We start from the raw sequence: 7,926 nt of genomic DNA on the forward strand, positions 1-7,926 counted from the left end.
TTTATATATATAAAATACACATGAGAGTATGTGCAGGGACTTAATATCTAACATATTCAGAGATTTGAGTAAGGGGTCCATATATACTGCCCGGTTGCCTGAAATGCTATATGCCTACTATAGTGGCTTTAGGTATTGTATGCACTAGCTCTATCTATAAATCCAACATTATGTTTGTAAATCAACTATGTATGTACTTTCCTGAATAAAATTGACTTTACTGTACACTTATATTCTCTGTGGATTTGTTACCCCTATCGTTTGGGAGAAAAAAAATGACTAATACGTTCGGCGAATGACTTTGACTTCAACTTCACTTTGACTTCGTTCATGTCATCGTATTTTCCGTAATATATAAAGGTTATGACAATGCAATTATATTATTGTGTGCAAATAAGTTTGAAATTTCATGTACCCTAAAAATATTAAAATAAAGAATAAGAATAATTAAATAATTGTTGTAGTAAATTGTCACACGTTCATCATACGCAAACGAACACACAGTTTGGAGCGTCAGTACAAGACCGCCGCCATTTTAAAACACGGCTTCGAATGTAAGTAATGTTTTTCTCGTACTAACACTGTGTTATACAATAGATTTGGTCTTGAATTCACAAATTTAGTTGTTACATCTGACAGAGTATGTTAGACGGTGTAATGCTGGTCCATGTTAACGTATTTGTGGGCTTGGTTGGTTTAAATGTGGAGGCGAGGCCTGGCAGTGCTGGTGTATGTGGAGGCGAGGCGAGGCCTGGCAGTGCTGGTGTATGTGGAGGTGAGGCCTGGCTGTGCTAGTGTGTATGTGGAGGCGAGGCCTGGCTGTGCTAGTGTGTATGTGGAGGCGAGGCCTGGCAGTGCTGGTGTATGTGGAGGCGAGGCCTGGCAGTGCTGGTGTATGTGGAGGCGAGGCCTGGCTGTGCTAGTGTGTATGTGGAGGCGAGGCCTGGCTGTGCTAGTGTGTATGTGGAGGCGAGGCCTGGCTGTGCTAGTGTGTATGTGGAGGCGAGGCATGTACAACACTCCCCAATAGGAAGAAAACCCACTGGGTTCTAGGCTAGGTTAGGCTTATCTGTAATAATTGAATTAAGCCTAGCAAAGCCTAGAACCTAGTTCAGTAATTTAAAAAATGTTGTAACTTGAAAAATGCCATTCAATACATTACACAATTTAAATATTTTCAGGCAATCAACACAACCCTCTCATGTTGGCTAACCCTCTCTCATGTTGGTCAATAATTTAATTATTTTTTTATGGAGTAATCTTTGCTGTTGAAATGTAGTCTTTTTGAGACTACATTTCAAATGTAGTGTGTGTGGAGGCGTGTATGTTAGGTATTACCTAATATACACGGTGTAATATATCTATCTGTGTGAAATAGATTAAATCCATTTATTTGATATTCAGCTAATAGTTCTGTATTTTCTACATTCATCCATGTTTTGGTAAGTGCAATAATATGTATTGTTTCATTGCAGATTAGAGATTCAAGATAGTTCTAGATTTCCGAAGTACTGAAACGCGCGCCATACAGGCTTGGTGGATCTAGGTGCAAGGTAAAATTATTTACATTTACTTGTTTTGTATTTATGTTTTGTATTTATATGCATATATGCATTTATATGCATTATTCTATAGAATAATAGATCTCATAATAATTTTGCAAAAATAGTGGCATTTACTATTTTTAAAAGATTATTAAAAAATTTACTGATATGGTGCATTCGGAAGGGCGAAGAGGGAGAACGGCCTGTTGACATAGCTCGGGTGCAGGGGGGGGGGGGGTTATGTAAAAGCCTGGTTTGTGCCTCGGAGAGGCTATGGGATCCAGTAAGTTCAGTAGAACTTCGGTTTCAACCCTTTTACCCTGTTGTAGCTCAGTCGATTAAGGCAGTGTCTGGGATGCTCCCGGACGCAGGTTCGAATCCTCGTCACGGCCCTTGTGGATTTGTTCATTTGATGCATCACGTTATTGTGATCTGTGTGTGTAATTCTTCACTTGCTACAGCAACAGGAATGTGTGTGTATGTATTTGTGTTGTTGAATATGACCGAAAGTGTAAGATTAATGATTCTAACACAAATCGTCTGAATATTTGTTTTTCTTCACTGTCGAGAGTAGTTAAAAAAATTTACTCGAGTTTATTTTCACACTTTATTTATGGTCCTTAAGTCCCTCTCCTTAATGCTGCTGCTGTTTCTCGCATCTTTGCATCGCTTGTATGTTTGGGGGTTTGGCCTCTTGCTATATATTGATTCCATTTGTGTGTGTTTGGGTCTCAGGCCCTCTCGCAATTTCTGTTGAACAAACCCCTTTTCCTAGTTCTGCATCTCTCCTTTGGTACAAATTTTGTTGTGCTTTTATCATATATTTCACAAAACTTGACATACATTTCATTTACTTCATGTCCTATCAGCAAGTGTTTGTCAAATTCTTTAAGGAAAGTTTATCATCCTGATTGCAGATCTCTAGCGATATTATGTCAACTTCTTGTGGATTCGCAATCATTATTTAATTTACCTTTAGGTGTTCTTTCACCAGCACAGCAACACTGTACCTCTCCCAACCAGTTTAAGATAAAAACTAAGTACTAACTAATTAACTCAATGTAACCTACCTTACCCCCAAAATGACAACCCATGTCTTCTATTTTAAACAATGCTGTTTTGTTGACCAAATTGTATTTTTGTTTTTTTCTGCAATGTTTCCCCCCCCCCCACCACTCTACCACCACATTGAGTTTAGTAGCTCTGTGCACGTCAGGTGCTGTTTAATATACAGACCTACTCCTCCATTTGACCTAGTTTCTCTATCACATCTATATCACTTTGTGCTTTAGCCCTGGTGGAGCTTGGTCCACCAGGGTGTTGTTTGGAGTGGCTCGCAGATCCACATACAGTCTGCATATGATATACAGTCTGTTGATCAATTAAACTACAGTAGTTAGTTTTATTCACCGAATGCACCAATATGTGTTCATTCTTCCCAGATGAAGGAACTAGGTAATATTCATCATCTGAATGCACCATCTGATGCTTTAACACACTCATGATACACGAGAGGTTTAAAAAACTTTTAAAACTTTTAAAACTTTTTGACCTATGTATTTAAAAGCAATTCTAAAGTTAAAAAGTGTAGCATAGGCCCCTCGCAGAATGTTCTTAATATGATCCTCAGGTTATAGTTTTCTATCTAAAACCACCCCTAGATCTCTTTCTTGATCAGAATTCTTTATAGATCTCAGTGGCTCGATCATAGAAACTGCTCTAAATCCTTGTTGGCCTGGATTGTGGAGGTCATTGGTCTCTATAAAACTAGTAATCTGACTCCTGATCACTCTCAAATAATTTTATTATGTGGGATGTTAGTGCAACTGGTCTATAATTCTTTGCCAATGCTTGTGTTGTGTTGTGTTGTTTTGGTAGTGATGTGCAATGTGTTGTTTTGGTAGTGATTCGTCCAGTTCTGGTAGTAGTGCGGTTGTTGTGTAGTGTAGTACTTGTGTGCTTGTTAATGACTAGTATTCCAGTCTTGTGGGTATCTCCTTTCCCCTACGGGCCAACTGCTTTGTTCTTACCTAGCATTTTGCTTTGTTTGGGTATGAATGTTTGTGTGCCGTATATTTTGCAAAATTTGCCATATATCTCATTATTTACTCCTCTGCCTAGCAACAAGTCTGTCTAATTATACTCATTAACTGTTTTTCAAAGTTCCCCATAGTGTCCTTTATTGAAATCGAGTTCATGAACCGTTTCAATGTTCTTATTTTCTTCTAGATTATATCTTAAAGTATATTTAAATGTTATTGTTATTATTGTTATTAAATGTTATTGTGACATTGCATTGCAATTGAGCTATGTTGTTTACCATACCGTTCATTTCGTGAGTATAAGTATAGATGCCACACTTGTGACAGGTAAAACCATGCCTTTTTTGAAAAACAGCACCGTCTGTTGCACGTAAGAGCAACCCACACTATATTATGTTGCGATATTATTTCAATATTTCCGATTGTATTGATAATTTGAATTTTCATAGATTTCAATTTATTTTCATTTCGATTTAATAATTTTGTGTGACATTGCATTGAAATTGAGCTGTGTTGTTTACCATACTGTTCATTTCATGAGTATAGTTTATTTTTTTATTTTTTTCATTTCATTTTTTTAGCTGTTCTTATTTTTCAGTGATGGGAATATCAGATCATTTGATGTTCCCAATTTTCTGATGGAAGCATCAGACCATTATAGAATGCATCGGATGAGGTAGTTTGGAATGGTGGGGAGGACGAGAGGGGGGTATGGTGGGGAAGACGAGGGGACAGAGGAGAGGGTAATGGTGGGGAGGACGAGGGGACTGGGGAGTTGGGGATGGTGGGGACAGGGGAATGCTGGGGAGGACAAAGGGACAGGTGAATGGGAGATGGTGGGGGAGGAAGAAGGACAGGGGAGGGGAAAATGGTAAGGAGGACGATGGGACAGGGAAGTGGGAATAGTGGGGATGATGTGGGGACAGGGAAGTGGGAAGGACGAGAGGACTGTGGAATGGGGAATAGCAAAGTGAATTATAATTATATATATTAATTAATTCTTATAAATTTCCAGAAGCCTGTATCAACACCCACACTAATGCAACTGAAAGAGATGTTGAGACAAGTATTGCTGATATGTTGAAGAACGCCCCAAACAAACTCGGTGGAAACAGATACAAGGTAAAGTTTGCCAATTTGCTGTAGTCTAATTCAATTTCTTTTTAGTAATCTTTGAGAACATTTATGCTATGAATAAGATAAAATAATGTAACTGATTTTGATTTATTTACTATTTATTATTTATTTACCGTTATTAGTATAATAGATCTCGTAATAATTTTGCAAAAATAATGGCATTTACTATTTTAAAAAGCTCGGGTGCAGGGGGGGGGGGTTATGTAAAAGCCTGGTTTGTGCCTCGGAGAGGCTATGGGATCCAGTAAGATCGTCCTTCCTTTCCTCCCTAGAATCTGGATGTAGCAGGTGCTCAATTGTCAAAAGTGAAAAATTGGTTTTGTCTTCCGAATGCACCATTTCTGTAAATTTGCTAATAATCTTTTAAAAATAGTAAATGCCATTATTTTTGCAAAATTATTACGAGATCTATTATACTAATAACGGTTTGATAAAATACAGTAGACTGCCTACTGGTTTTACCTGTAATAAGGTTTGATACAGATGATTATGATTATGGTTTTGGCCTCCACCACCCTCTCACCTAACTTGTTCCAACCATGTCTACCACGGTTTTGTCTTCCGAATGCACCATTTCTGTAAATTTGCTAATAATCTTTTAAAAATAGTAAATGCCATTATTTTTGCAAAATTATTACGAGATCTATTATACTAATAACGGTTTGATAAAATACAGTAGACTGCCTACTGGTTTTACCTGTAATAAGGTTTGATACAGATGATTATGATTATGGTTTTGGCCTCCACCACCCTCTCACCTAACTTGTTCCAACCATGTCTACCACGGTTTTGTCTTCCGAATGCACCATTTCTGTAAATTTGCTAATAATCTTTTAAAAATAGTAAATGCCTTTATTTTTGCAAAATTATTACGAGATCTATTATACTAATAACGGTTTGATAAAATACAGAAGACTGCCTACTGGTTTTACCTGTAATAAGGTTTGATACAGATGATTATGATTATGGTTTTGGCCTCCACCACCCTCTCACCTAACTTGTTCCAACCATGTCTACCACGGTTTTGTCTTCCGAATGCACCATTTCTGTAAATTTGCTAATAATCTTTTAAAAATAGTAAATGCCATTATTTTTGCAAAATTATTACGAGATCTATTATACTAATAACGGTTTGATAAAATACAGAAGACTGCCTACTGGTTTTACCTGTAATAAGGTTTGATACAGATGATTATGATTATGGTTTTGGCCTCCACCACCCTCTCACCTAACTTGTTCCAACCATGTCTACCATGGTTTTGTCTTCCGAATGCACCATTTCTGTAAATTTGCTAATAATCTTTTAAAAATAGTAAATGCCATTATTTTTGCAAAATTATTACGAGATCTATTATACTAATAACGGTTTGATAAAATACAGTAGACTGCCTACTGGTTTTACCTGTAATAAGGTTTGATACAGATGATTATGATTATGGTTTTGGCCTCCACCACCCTCTCACCTAACTTGTTCCAACCATGTCTACCACGGTTTTGTCTTCCGAATGCACCATTTCTGTAAATTTGCTAATAATCTTTTAAAAATAGTAAATGCCATTATTTTTGCAAAATTATTACGAGATCTATTATACTAATAACGGTTTGATAAAATACAGTAGACTGCCTACTGGTTTTACCTGTAATAAGGTTTGATACAGATGATTATGATTATGGTTTTGGCCTCCACCACCCTCTCACCTAACTTGTTCCAACCATGTCTACCACGGTTTTGTCTTCCGAATGCACCATTTCTGTAAATTTGCTAATAATCTTTTAAAAATAGTAAATGCCATTATTTTTGCAAAATTATTACGAGATCTATTATACTAATAACGGTTTGATAAAATACAGTAGACTGCCTACTGGTTTTACCTGTAATAAGGTTTGATACAGATGATTATGATTATGGTTTTGGCCTCCACCACCCTCTCACCTAACTTGTTCCAACCATGTCTACCACGGTTTTGTCTTCCGAATGCACCATTTCTGTAAATTTGCTAATAATCTTTTAAAAATAGTAAATGCCATTATTTTTGCAAAATTATTATGAGATCTATTATACTAATAACGGTTTGATAAAATACAGTAGACTGCCTACTGGTTTTACCTGTAATAAGGTTTGATACAGATGATTATGATTATGGTTTTGGCCTCCACCACCCTCTCACCTAACTTGTTCCAACCATGTCTACCACGGTTTTGTCTTCCGAATGCACCATTTCTGTAAATTTGCTAATAATCTTTTAAAAATAGTAAATGCCATTATTTTTGCAAAATTATTACGAGATCTATTATACTAATAACGGTTTGATAAAATACAGTAGACTGCCTACTGGTTTTACCTGTAATAAGGTTTGATACAGATGATTATGATTATGGTTTTGGCCTCCACCACCCTCTCACCTAACTTGTTCCAACCATGTCTACCACGGTTTTGTCTTCCGAATGCACCATTTCTGTAAATTTGCTAATAATCTTTTAAAAATAGTAAATGCCATTATTTTTGCAAAATTATTACGAGATCTATTATACTAATAACGGTTTGATAAAATACAGAAGACTGCCTACTGGTTTTACCTGTAATAAGGTTTGATACAGATGATTATGATTATGGTTTTGGCCTCCACCACCCTCTCACCTAACTTGTTCCAACCATGTCTACCACGGTTTTGTCTTCCGAATGCACCATTTCTGTAAATTTGCTAATAATCTTTTAAAAATAGTAAATGCCATTATTTTTGCAAAATTATTACGAGATCTATTATACTAATAACGGTTTGATAAAATACAGAAGACTGCCTACTGGTTTTACCTGTAATAAGGTTTGATACAGATGATTATGATTATGGTTTTGGCCTCCACCACCCTCTCACCTAACTTGTTCCAACCATGTCTACCACGGTTTTGTCTTCCGAATGCACCATTTCTGTAAATTTGCTAATAATCTTTTAAAAATAGTAAATGCCATTATTTTTGCAAAATTATTACGAGATCTATTATACTAATAACGGTTTGATAAAATACAGTAGACTGCCTACTGGTTTTACCTGTAATAAGGTTTGATACAGATGATTATGATTATGGTTTTGGCCTCCACCACCCTCTCACCTAACTTGTTCCAACCATGTCTACCACGGTTTTGTCTTCCGAATGCACCATTTCTGTAAATTTGCTAATAATCTTTTAAAAATAGTAAATGCCAT

General features: G+C 36.5%; 1 long non-coding RNA gene across 1 annotated transcript in view; it reads left to right on the forward strand.

Moving 5' to 3' along the window:
• Positions 1–1,475: 1,475 nt before the first annotated feature.
• Positions 1,476–7,926, forward strand: part of LOC138350722 (uncharacterized) — a 7,690-nt gene continuing 1,239 nt past the window's right edge. The window contains exons 1-2 of the long non-coding RNA XR_011222248.1: positions 1,476–1,553; positions 4,602–4,708. This is a non-coding gene — a long non-coding RNA (uncharacterized lncRNA). The remainder of the gene's footprint in view (positions 1,554–4,601; positions 4,709–7,926) is intronic.

The sequence above is a fragment of the Procambarus clarkii genome, chromosome 47, assembly GCF_040958095.1.
Source record: "Procambarus clarkii isolate CNS0578487 chromosome 47, FALCON_Pclarkii_2.0, whole genome shotgun sequence".
Classification (NCBI taxonomy): Eukaryota; Metazoa; Arthropoda; class Malacostraca; order Decapoda; family Cambaridae; genus Procambarus; species Procambarus clarkii.